Source organism: Camelus bactrianus, chromosome 20 (genome assembly GCF_048773025.1).
Source record: "Camelus bactrianus isolate YW-2024 breed Bactrian camel chromosome 20, ASM4877302v1, whole genome shotgun sequence".
Taxonomy (NCBI): Eukaryota; Metazoa; Chordata; class Mammalia; order Artiodactyla; family Camelidae; genus Camelus; species Camelus bactrianus.
This window is the reverse complement of record NC_133558.1, coordinates 37,590,192-37,603,226: the sequence shown is the minus strand read 5'-3', so window position 1 is coordinate 37,603,226 and position 13,035 is coordinate 37,590,192. Positions and strand designations below refer to the sequence as shown.

Here is a 13,035-nt window from a genome sequence, read left to right as displayed (position 1 = left end):
CCACAGTTTACAGCTTCTCACAGAAATTGCATCTTTCATTAAGGATTATCCAATTTAGTGGATTAGAGAAAATAATTGTTTATTATTTTGCCGTCTTTTACAATTAGGTTATCTTTGTAAATAAATTCTTTGTCTAGAGTTAGTTACATTGTAAGTCTAAATTAGTTTATACTAACTAAATCAGTCTTAAGTGGAACTCTACACATGATATAGTGTTCATTTTGTTCCCCTCAGTTATTTTAGCTTTTTTATTTAAAAAAATTTTTTTTTGTGTTCTTTTTTTGGGGGGGGGGTAATTAGGTTTATTTACTTATTTTTATTATTATTTTTTAATGGAGGTAGTGGGGATTGAACCCAGGACCTTGTGCGTGCCAAGCACACACTCTACCGTTTAGCCGTACCCTCCCCCTTCCCTCAGTTATTTTAAAAATAAACATTTATGTTTTTCATTCTTTGCGAGGTGTGATATCAGAGAGTAGGTGTAACAGAAGGTCTGAGGACTAGCCCCTGCCCTTGGCAATTGCTTCTAGGTCACTCCCAGTGTCAGGGCTGAAATTTTATAGTTGCTGGTTTCTTCTGTTCCGGTAACTGAACTGCTATGCGGTTTCCAACTATGAATCACAGATGTGATGGGTGCCTCCGAGGCCGTGCTGTGCAAGTACAGCCAGTACGTTTGTGAAAAAGACAAATTCACCCTGTTCACCAGAGTCACCACCGCCATATCATTTACCCTGACTCCAGCTACATGGCGACAAAACAGAATGCTGAAAGCAAAAGAAAAGAAAAGGAAGAAAGGGAAAAACTCACTTTCTTTTTTTTCCACGCATCTAAGCCTTTTCAGTCCAATCTAGATGAAAGTTGAAACAAAAGCTTTTTCAGAGAAGTCTGAATCTTTGTCTAACCTTAGGACTTAAGAAGGACTCTTTATAAGATTTCTATTACAAAATAGAACCAGGCTAATAGCAAGTACTGGCTTAATGAAATGAATACAGGAATAAGAGTTCAAAATCCTGGCTTGGGGTTCCAGCTCCGCCACTACCTCAGTGCGCGACCTTGGCCCAGCCTCTGAGACTCAGACTGGCTGTTCTCACTGGTAACGTGAAGATGATCTCTGAAGCCCCTTCGAGTAGCAGGCCAGGTTTCATGCTCAAAAGGCATCTTGGAAAACTTGGTTTCTGCCTTCTAGGAACTTAAGGCAGGTAAAGGTAAAGATGTAATTAGCATAAATGCCAAGTAACACGTGTACAAAAGGGTTGGAATAATTCTGATGATGCGATTGCTCCTAGCTGGTGTGATCAGGGAAGCCTTCCAAGAGGAGGTGATATTTATGCTGTAGCATGCAGGTTGAGTAGTACCTGGCTAGACACAAAGGGGCTGAGAGCAAACCTCCAGGCCAACAGAACCTCATGAGAATAGATATCAATTTAGGAACATACACGCCTGTTTTCAGCGCTCAGAACACACCCATATGATTAGAAGAAAGGGTTCTTGAGATCACATGAAGGAATATCGAACTGGAAATATAAGGAGGTGCCAGCTGTAATAGAAATAACTTTCGTGTACCACTTGACAGGTGACAGAGGCTTTGACATATTATTTTGTTTGAATGCCTTAGGAGGGCACCTGCTGTGAGCCTTCTCAAGAGAAGCAAAGAACTGCCTTTTGATTTCTTTTCTAACAACTGCGGCCAAACAGCCTGATCACTCTTTTTTCTCTGTCAGGAAGAGTGAAAATTTGTGGCCTTGGCTGCAGAGGCTGGGACAGTGACTGGCTATGGGCTTACTGGTCAACTGGAAGTTGCATGCTTTCAGGGTGCTGTGTGTTTCAGGTCCAGTGCTCAAGCATCACTGGGTTATATTTGACTGCAGGCACCATATGTCCAGGGATTTGTGACAACCTGCTCGTGTGTTCCTTGTGGTCATGATAAATCCCAATGCAGAGCATAATACATTTGCAGGCAATTCATTATGTACAAGGTCATTTTTTATCAGCTACGAAATATATTACGGTTTTTTAAAAGTGTTTGAAATGTGTCCCTGCTCTTGAACTTCTTCCTCAAGCATCCCTCGCCAACAATAATTATTCTAAATGTTTGTGTACTCCTCAAATGCTCAGGCCTCCCACCCCGCCCACAGCCGGTGACTTCTGTCCCCAACTCACAGAGGACATCAGTGCCATCAAGTAGTAGCACCTTAAACTTCTTGCCTCTGCAAGCTAAATGGCGTCCTCAACTTCCCTCCCAGCCCAGTGAAAAACTGCTGTGTCCTCCCTACTCATATTTTATGCTTATGCCATGAATTCCTTGTCATTCCTGTTTCTTGGGGGCTGTTCCGTTAGCCGTCTGTTGTTCCTTCTCTCATGACTCCTCTTCCTTACACGTAAACATCACATGTCCTTCTGAAAACAACACACATCTCCCCATACTCTTCTCTTGGCAAGAAAAGTTTCCAGAGAGGTTCTTTATCTGTTACCTCCTATTCCTCGCTTCTCATTTATTCCTCAATTTAGTATCATCTGGCTTCTGCTGCTGCTGCCACTCACCCTTGGCTTAGCAGTGAGTCCCAAATTGCTACATCAGACCTTTCCATCTTTAACTTCATGAACCTATGCTTGTGTTGGACTTTCTTGGCCACCAATCCCCTCTTGAAGCAACCCCCCGCCTTGTTTTCTGGCCACAGATCCCATTTTTCCTGCATTGGACCCTCTTCCTACTTAGATATTGATGGTCCCAGCGTATTCCCTTGTGCCTAATTATTAAAAAGGCTTTACTGAGGTGGAATTCCCACACTATACATTCCCCCATTTACAGTGCACAAATCAGTGATTTTTAGTGTGTTTGCAAGGTCGTGCAGCCATCCCAGAATTTATTTATTTTTATTAAAGTATTTATTGGAAAAAAGGAGATCATTTTCAGATTGTCACTATGTATGAAGATATACCAAGAAATGAAGGATTTTAACCAAGTAAAACAAAAATTGCTTAATTCATAGTTAATCTGGAACTTAAACTGAATCTTCCATTTTTATCATCGTAGATATCTGTTAAAATGTCAAATTCTGTGATCCCATTTTTTTTACCATCTTTACCATTTTTTAAAAATTTATGTATTTATTTTACAATATCATATTTTTTAATTGAAGTATAGTTGATGTACAGTATTACATGTTACAGGTATGCAATATAGTAATTCACAGTTTTTAAAGGTTATGCTCCACTTACAGTTATTATAAAATATTGGCTATATTCCCATATGTACAATACATTCTTGTAGCTTATTTTATACCTGAGAGTTTGTACTTCTTAATCCCTTCCCCCAATATTGCCCCTTCCCCTTCCCTCTCTCCGCTGGCAACCACTAGTTCCTTCTCTACATCTCATCACAGAATTTAATACATTTCCCTTATCCCCCAAAGAAACCCCGTACTTGTTCCAGCCTCTCCGCGTCTGCCTCCCACCTCCAACCTGCACACCTCTCGGCCTCCCCACCCCCAATCCATACATGCTGGTTTAATAAGGATCATTCTAAAATAAAAATTAATTCTTAAAACTTCCATTAGTCAGAGAGGCATTCAGATTTAAGTGATCCCAACAAAAGATGGGTTGTTATCATTTTTTTTTAGCTTTTTTTTTTAAGGGGGGGATGAGGGAGGCAATTTGGATTGTTTGTTTGTTTAAGTGGAGGTGTTACGGATTAAACTCAGGACCTCCTGCATGCTGAGCACGCACTCTACCACTGAGCTATACCTTTCCCCCAAATGGGTTATTAATAACCAGGATTAATGTTCCCTGGCGGCAGGAAGTCTAGAGATGCTGCAGGCTTTTGTGTGTCAGTGCTGGGGTAATTGGGATAATCCCGGCCTTCCCCCGTGGTTGCAGGATGGCTGGCACTGTTCCAGACGCCATGCCCAAAGTCAAGGAAGGAAGGAGGGGGAAAGGGCAGAGCCAGCCAAGGAAGGGTGTTCATCAGGAAATCAAAATCTTGGCCGAAGCCTTTCCAGTTAGATTTCTTCTTACACATCCCTGGTCGGAACTGTTACAAGGCCGTCCCTCCCTGCAGGGGAAGCCTGGGCTATGAGCTTTTATTTTCCTGGGCTTCTGTGATAGAGGTGGGCAGGGAGAGAGGGTTGGGGAAGCCATATTTACCCCCTCAAATTCTTAAATGCTTTCCCTTAGATCCACTTAAAATCGCCCAGTGGACTTCCTCTTCCTTCCCGGTAATGAAGTTCCACCTTCTTAATACGACATCAGGGAGATCCTGGTACTGACACCTTGGTGATGGTTCTAGTCTAACCATTTGTCTTCACTTCTTGTAATTCTCCAAACAGACCTTTTAGGATTATTGTTGTTGTCCATGATATTTCCAACCGAGAAAGCCCTTCTCCGTCTTCCTTTTCTCTCTTTGCCCACCCAACCCTAACTAAAGCAAAAAATATTCAGGCATAAAAGGCGGACTCCTGCTCTTCCTTCCAAACCCAGTTCGTAGGTTGTCTCCAGGAAACTTTCTTACCTCTCTCCTCCTCATAATAATTGGGTTTTCTGTTTGTCCCTCCTTCAAGACTATGAGTATCTGAATCCTTGTTTTTGGCTCAGTGTCTGGTACAGAATAATGCTCATTGCATGTTTGTGGAATAAGTGAATATACTTGACGTTTTCTAAAGTCAGTTTAACTCTCAGTTCTCATGGATTCTGACTTTCAAATATTCCAGTATCCCTCTTTTACTTTTAAAGGGAAAGAGACAGATGCTTTTCATTTTTTATTTCAGACATACTCACAGTTGTGCCTTAGTTAGCATCCTGTGTTTACTTCAAAAATACGCAGATTCAGGCACTTTTTAAAATGAGCTGAAAATATTTCACGACATTTGAATTTATTATTGGAAAGATTTTTATACTTTGATGTGAGAACTTTGAACAAAAGTTTTAATATTTAATGTTTTAATTTCAATATGTAATCTGAAAAATTAACATAAGTATATTCTGAATTATCTTGTGACAAATTGACTTTGTCACCAGTATTATGTGCCTGATTTTATGTTTTGTTCACAATCAAATTGGTGCCAAGTGGTATTGCATTAATTGTCATGATCTTAAGAGAAAAGACCGGGACAATTTCAGTGTGTATTTTTATGCATTCATGCCAGGTGCAGGCTAAATGTGTGTGCTTTGGTTGTCTTTCTTTGACTAGTTATAAGAAATGTGGTGATAAATTTGAATCAAGAGCATCAGAATGCTAAATACCAAAGTAAATATAAAATACAATTTTATTCCTCTTAATTTCTTTAAAACATATATAATTGCTTAAAGCAAAAATTATAATGTGTTGTGGGTTTTGTAATGTATGACCAAGGTTTGGCAACTATAGTGTAGAAAAGTACAGGGGAGTAAATGGACTTCCCATATGATTGCAAGGTTTCCACATTTTATATGAAGTGGTATATTAACTCTAAGTAGAATGAAAAGTTAAGGATGCATATTTTAATCCTCAGAGAAATCAACAAAAACAATGCAAAGCCAATAGATGAACCCATACTGAATTCTAAAAAATACACCAATGATCCAAAGAAAGGGACAAAGGAACAAAAGAGGAAAAAACAGAGGGGATAGACTGAAAATGATAGTAAGATGGTGGACCTAAATCCAATCATATCGATGATTATACTAAACATTAATGGGCTAAACCCTCCAATTAAGAGACAGAGATTATCAGAGTGTGTAAATAGTATGCTATTTACAAGAGATGCACTTAAAGACATAGATTGATAGAGAAGGGATGGAAAAACATAAAGGATGGTAAACAATAAGCAGAAGACTGAAGTGTCTATATTAATTTCAAGTAAAATAGATGTCAAGGCAGATAGTGTTACCAGAGATAAAGAGGGGTTTTCCATAATAGTAAAAAGACTAACTGTTCAGGAAGATGTCATCATAAATGTGTATATACCTAATACAGAGCCTTAAAATGCATGGAGTAAACATTGTCATAATTAAAGTGAAATATGGACAATTTTGTAATCATAGTTGATGATTTTAATGTCTTTCTCTCAGCAATAGATAGAACATCCATACAGAAAATCAGTAAAGATGTTAAGTGATCTTAATAACCCTATCAACTATCTTGACCTATTTGATATTTCTAGAACAGCATACACACATGACATTCACAGTGACAGACTACATTCTAGGCTGTAAATCAGTTCACAATACATTTTAAAGAACTGAAATCATATAGAGTATGTTCTCTGATCATAACACAGTCAAACTAGGAATCAGTAACAATAATAGCATTAGGAAAACCTCAAATTTTTGGAAATTAAATAACATACTCCAAAAAATTCATCAAAAAAGAAGCCATAAGAGAAAGTAGAAAATATTTTGAACTGAATGGAAGTGAAAACATCTCAGAATTACGAGATGCAGCCAAAGCAATGCTCAGAGGAGAATGTATTGCTTTACATGCTTATATTGAAAAGAAGAAAGGCCTAAAATCTAACAAATTTTCAACTCCATGAAGCTAGAGGATAAGAAAGGAAAAGTAAATGCAAAATTAGTAGAAGGAAGGAAATAATAAAAATAAGAGTAGACACTGATGAAATAAAGAAAAGACATACAATGGGGAAGATTAACCAAGCCAAAGTTTGTTTTTGGAAAAGACCAACGAAGTTTATGAACATCAAGCTAGATCGATCAAGAAAAGCACACACCACTGGCATGACACTTGGAAGAGAGGTTATAACTGTAGAACGCACAGACATTAAAAGGAAAGGGAATATTCTGTATAACTTTATGCCAAGAAATGTGACAACTTAGATGAAATGGACAAATATCTACGTACAGCTCTATAATTATCCACTCATCTGACCTGTGCATATTTCATCATGTCTTTTAACTGCTCTAACTCCCGGATCTTGAGTTCTGACAGACCTCTCTTGGACCACACACCTGCCTGTCTCTGCATCTCATCATGAGCTCTTAATGAGTTTCTTGCTTCCCTTGACCTTGACCTCTTGTCCTAAACCTTTCCTAGGTGTCAGCCTGGCAGCACTTTCTGACTTCATTTCACGTGCCTTTCTGCTCGGTAAATCCCTTAATCAACTCTACAGAGAAGCTTCCACTATTATCCTCACTTTGGTCATGCAGTTAATTCCTCTGCTGCAGGGACTTTTAACAATTAGCAGATCTGAGTCAATCTCATTGACTGTTTTTCTATTCTTGTGCGTAAAGGGAGGTCTGTCCTTACTGGACAGCTTCACAGAACCCCGCCACTTGGTTCATTATATTCATCCAGTAGTCATGTCTGCCTCTTTGGGGTATCAGCTAGCTCCTGCTTTGTGACAACGAACAGCAGTTCAGGCAGGAACTGTTTACTCACAGCTCTGGGGGTGGGCAGTTCAGGCTGTGCTCAGCTGGGCAGTTGTACTGACCTGAGTCAGTCTTGGCTTATCACAGCCGGCCCTCAGTCGTGCATCGTTGGTCAGCTTCGACCAATGAAGTTTGTCTCGACATGGTCTGTCCTCTTCCATGAAGCCAACCCGGATTGGCTCATGTGTGGGTAGATTCGGGTTCCAAAAGCAGCAAGGGTGGAAGTGCACGAGGCCTCTTGTGGTCTAGGCTCTCAGCTGGTACTTCTGCCTCTGTTCACATGTTATTTTGGCCAAAGCAAGTCACAGGGAGTGGGGGAAATAGAGTCCTGTTGGCAGAAGTCTATATACTTCCATTCTGGTAAGTTTTATCCTATGGCCCTCCAAACGGTCTCTTTGAATTATTGAGGCTTCATAATGGGTTGTCGTCCTCTTTTTTGGTTCAGATGATTTCTAGTATTTTCTTTTTGTTTGTGATTAAAAGTGGGTGTTTCTTTTCCATCATATCTTCTATTTACAGTTTCTGTACATGAAAACTATTGGTTGCATTATCTTAATCTTGTAATCGTCTCACCTACTTAATTATTTTACAGTTTGTGGTACTTCTTAGTGGAGTCCCTTTGGATTTTCCAGGTGTACAACACATATCATCTGAGAGTAGAGATTATTGTGCAGTGTATAGTGCTGCTGTGAACATTGGGGTGCATGTATCTTTTTGAATTAGAGTTTCCTCTGGAAATTGACTGTACTTCAATTTAAAAAAGTACAGCCAGGTATCAGCTGTTATTGAAATGAAATAAGGTGGAAGGTTTTAACAGACTATTAAAATTATTTTCTTAAAAGACATTTCCTCCACTGCAGGAAATCTTGAATAGCCTCCTGGCCAGTGATCTGGAGCCATTCTTCACATAACTGATGAGTTTGGTTCCCACTTCTTGGAGATAACCATCTTTTTCTATACTTGCTTGCATTTTTGCTTTAATGTCTTCTATAGAACTAGGTCCTTTCTGTGTTTTAGGAGGGTTTTTACCCCCCCCCCCCATTTTTTTTAGTATTCTTGACCTTTTGATTTTGGTGCTGATGATTTTGAGTCTTTTTCATTCTAGTTTGGTTTTTGTGCATTTTTGGCTTGAGTATCTCGTATAGATTTTTTTACTGGAGCTGTTTAGCTTTTTTATCATCAAAATCATCATCATTGTTTCATCAGCGGCAAGTTTTGCTTTTTTCTGGGAAACTTGTTACCATTTCCAGGGGCAGACTGCTTTCCAGATACACTTAGAAGTTTCACCTCCTCCTCCTCTTCATCTTTTTACTCTGTATCTTCCTCCACAGCTACTACGTGCTGCCCACAAATATGCACAGGCCTTGAACCACAATTCACCTTTAAGGCTGTAGGTGGTGTTCTTTCAAAGTACCCAGGGGAAACCATTAGCTGTAAAGATATTATCAAAGTTGCCAGTATTACTTTAGATGCCTTCATAATTCATTGCCTCTGCTTCAACAGTGTGCAATTCGTTGTTTGCAGCAGCCCCTAAACTGACCTTTTTTTTTTCTTAATTGAAGTATAGTCCGTTTACAATGTTGTGTCAATTTCTGGTATTATTACAGCATAATAGTTTAGTCATACATATACATACATATATTTGTTTTCATGTTCTTCTTCATTATAGGTTATTATTAGATACTGAATATAGTTCCCTGTGCTATACAGTATGAACTTGTTGTTTATCTGTTTTATATGTATTAGTTAGTATCTGCAAGTCTTGAACTCCCAATTTATCCCTTCCCACCCCATTCCCCCAGTAACCGTAAGTTTGTTTTCTGTCTGTGAGTCTGTTTCTTTTTTGTAAATTTAAAAAAAAGTCTTTTTTTCCTAAGATTCCACATATGAGTGATGTCATATGGTATTTTTCTTCTTCTTTCTGGCTGATTTCAGTTCGAATGATGATCTCCAAGTCCATCCATGTTGCTGCAAATGGCATTATTTTATTCTTTTTTTATGGCTGAGTAGTATTCCATTGTATAAATATACCACATCTTCTTTATCTAGTCCTCTGTCGATAGACATTTAGGTTGCTTCCATGTCTTAGCTATTGTAAATAGTGCTGCTATGAACATTGGGATGCATGTATCTTTTCGAATTAAAGTTTCCTCCGCATATATGCCCAGGCGTGCGATTGCTGGATCATACAGTGTCTATTTTTAGTCTTTTGAGGAATCTCCATACTGTTTTCCATAATGGCTGTATCAGACTACATTCCCATCAACAGTGTAGGAAGGTTAAACTGACCATTTTTAAAGATAGTTGCTCATTTTCATCTTTATGCACCTTAAAGTGATAATCTTTGTTGGCCTTTAGTTCACAACAAAATAGCTAGTTCTGGGGCCCCAGGGGGCCTCATGTCCATGTCCATTGAGTGGTGGTAGCATTCCATGGATGGTGGCACACACTTAGGCGGGAAAGCAGGCGGAGAGGTACTTGATTACTGTTCCAGGGAACAGTGGTACAGGATGAATCACACCAGGGCTAGTCTTTGCCCATTTTCGAATTGGTTCTGTGTCTTCCCATTGAGTTGTAAGTGTTCTTTATATGTTCTGAATACAAGTCCTTTAAGAGATACATGATTTGCAAATGCTTTCTTACAGTGTGTGGTTTGTCTTTTCATTTACTTAATGGTATGTTTTTAAGTGCAAGAATTTTAAACTTTTAATAAGTCACATTTATCAGTTGTTTTCCTTTATTATCGTTCTTTTGGTGTCATATCTGAGAACATTGTATCACCCAAAGTCATGAAAATTTTCTGTTGTTTTTTTTCTAGAGATTTTACAGTTCTGATTCTTACATGTAGACTACAGTCCACTTTGAGTTTTTCTGTATTTTCTGAGTTTGTGAATTATTGGTATTAATTCTTTAAATATTTGATGCCATTCATCAGTGAAGCTATTTGAAGCTGGTGTTTGGGAATGTTTTAAATTATCAATTTAAAATTTAGGTATTCAAAATAAATAAATAAATAAAAATAAAATTTAGCTATTCAGCAGGGAAGGTATAGCTCAGTGGTAGAGTGCACACTTAGCATGCATGAGGTCCTGGGTTCAATCCCCAGTACCTCCATTAAAAATAAATAAATGAATAAATAAATAAATAAATAAATAAACCTAATTATCTCCCCACAACCCCAAAAAAACTTTTAAAAAATTTAAAAGAAAGGTATTCAAATTCTTTACTTTGTATATGCCTATTAAGATTTTCTGTTTTTCCTTGAGTCAGTTTGGTAATTCGTGCCTTTTAGAAATTTGTTCATTTTCTCTAAATTGTTTAATTTGTTGGCTTAACAGGATTCTCTTTTACTCCTTTTAATTTCTGTAAGGTTGGTAGTACTTTCAGGTTCCTTTTGTGTTCAGCCAGCCAGAAAGCTGGGGTTTCTTCTGTTATGTTGCACACTTCAGGGATATGTTTGCATCCAGGGCCATGTGGCAGGAAGAGGGAGCAACAATATAAAGCAGTGGGAGTTTGTCCACTTTCTTAGGGCCAGAGAGGAAGATCTCCTTCCTAAGGGTTTTACTTCCAGTGGACTTCTGATGTCACTGCCCGTGGGACTGATTGAGGGCTGGGGCTTAAGAGAACTCAGAGGAGAAAAAGCAGGGATTCCTGCATTCTGAGTCTGAAGATTTCCTTTCCTCACTCGTCAAGACAGAATAAGGAGGTGCTCCTGGGGCTGCCTCTGCTTAAGCCTCCGTGCCCAGCTCTGGGCTTCAGTCTGGAGGACACTGGAGGTCAAACATGGAGACTCATCACTGGTTTGGTGGTCCTTAGAGTTCTAGCTTTTTAACTTCAAGCCCCTCGTGACTCTTTTCAGAATCCTCGGAATCTGCTCAGTGCGCTCTGTGCAGGTATGTAGCTGCGCTCAGTGGGAGGCATGTGCTTGTCCTAATTTACTGTAACCAGAACCGCAGTGTGTTTTTAATCAGTCTGTCCCCCTCCACCTGAAGCCCATTGCTTTTCTCCTTTTATTTCCTTTTGGGAAAATCTCATAACATTTTGCCATCTAGTGAGATGATTCTGGTAGGGTTGTGTATGGTTACATATAACTCACACAATACTGAAGATTTCATCTCTTTGATCATTACACAGAATTTTTAGGAATCTAACTTCAATATTTTGTCATTTGAAAACAATTTCTCTTCGTTTTGTTCAGTCTCATCATTCTCCAGATTTTTCTGGCTTTCCCTCTATCTTGAAAACCAAATAGATTGAGACTGAGAGCTACCAGTAGATTTTAGAGAAAACAATACATTTCATCATGTTTACTGATGTCATTTACAAAGAGAATAGAACTCTTGCATCAAGAAGTAATTAAACAGCTTGTTGTTTATTCTGTATATAGTGGTTTGTGTCTACTAATCCCCAACTTCCAATTTATCCCTCCCCTTTACAGCCCAGGGAGCTCTATTCAATAATTTGTGATAACCTATAATGAAAAAGAATATGAAAAAGAATATATATATATATATGACTAAATCATTATGCTGTACACCAGAAACTAATACAACATTGTAAATCAACTATACTTAAAAAAAAAAAGTTATTAAGCAACAGACTGTTAACAAGTTTCACGTAACTAACTGACCAATTCTGGAGATCATTAACAGGTGTCCAGTGTGTACATTCCTGCCCTGACCCACGTTGCGGCAGGGAGGAGGCAGCCGGCACCTGGGAGCATTTCCAACTAATTTGTTTTGAAAGCTGCTGTAGAGCATCCCGAAGGAATCCCAAATATATTAGGGAAGATTTAGTGAAACTGTCCAGCTTTTTTTTTTTTGAGTGGTACAAACATAGAAACTTACAATTTTTAAAAATTAAGTAATAATAATGAAGTCTAAGTAATTTCTACTGTTCTGAAGTCCTTTCTTGGGATCTTAAGCTCTGAGGGGCGTTCTGAGACTCTGATGAAAGCCGTGGGTCACAGCTTTAGAAAAATTGGAGATACAGAGATAGGTACTTTTGTATAGATTTCCGAGTGCCTGCAAGGGCCTTCTGCATGCTCGTCTGTGGATTCCCAGGGCAGAGGTGGACCCTGGTTAGGAACTCCTGCAGGCAGGTGATGTGATTTCCTTGTCTGGTTAGGGTCGCCCTGGGCAGCGCCCTGGCAGAGGAGGTTGAGCTTTAATTCCCACTGTGGCTCAGGTGTGGGAGGTTATAGAGAACCTTCTGTAAATTACCCGTGCTACTTGGAGAAATAATAATTCACAGCCATCCCCAGTCCACAGTCTACAGCTTGAAACACCCTCTCAGATCTTTCTCCTGCAGCCCAGAGGTAGGAGGAACCCTTCAGGCTGCTGTGCCTGTTCTGAGTTTGTTTGCTTGTTTTGGCAGTTGAAGAAGTGTGGATTCAGGAATGCATGGGGGGAGAGAGGGACACAAACTCCCCAGGGAGATGATTCTCAGCCTCCCTTCTCAGTGCTGCGGCGATAGGGCCACGGGACAGGTGCACTGGGGGGAGGAGTCCCGTTCCCTGACCACACGGAGCGGTGGGTTGTGTAGAGGCGCCTGACTTAGGCATTGGAGACCTGAGATCAAGCCTGTTCCTTTGCTGACCTTGGGTAAGTCACTTCATATTTCTGAGATTCACTCTCTTGGTAAACTAGAAATGGCAATACCTGGTCTATCTTTTTA

General features: G+C 39.3%; 1 protein-coding gene and 1 pseudogene across 6 annotated transcripts in view; one reads left to right on the top strand and one right to left on the bottom strand.

Moving 5' to 3' along the window:
• Nucleotides 1-13,035, top strand: part of DST (dystonin) — a 435,873-nt gene that overhangs the window by 5,060 nt on the left and 417,778 nt on the right. The gene's annotated exons all lie outside the window — the stretch shown is intronic.
• LOC105083888 (nucleophosmin-like) lies at nucleotides 8,135-9,666 on the bottom strand (annotated as a pseudogene).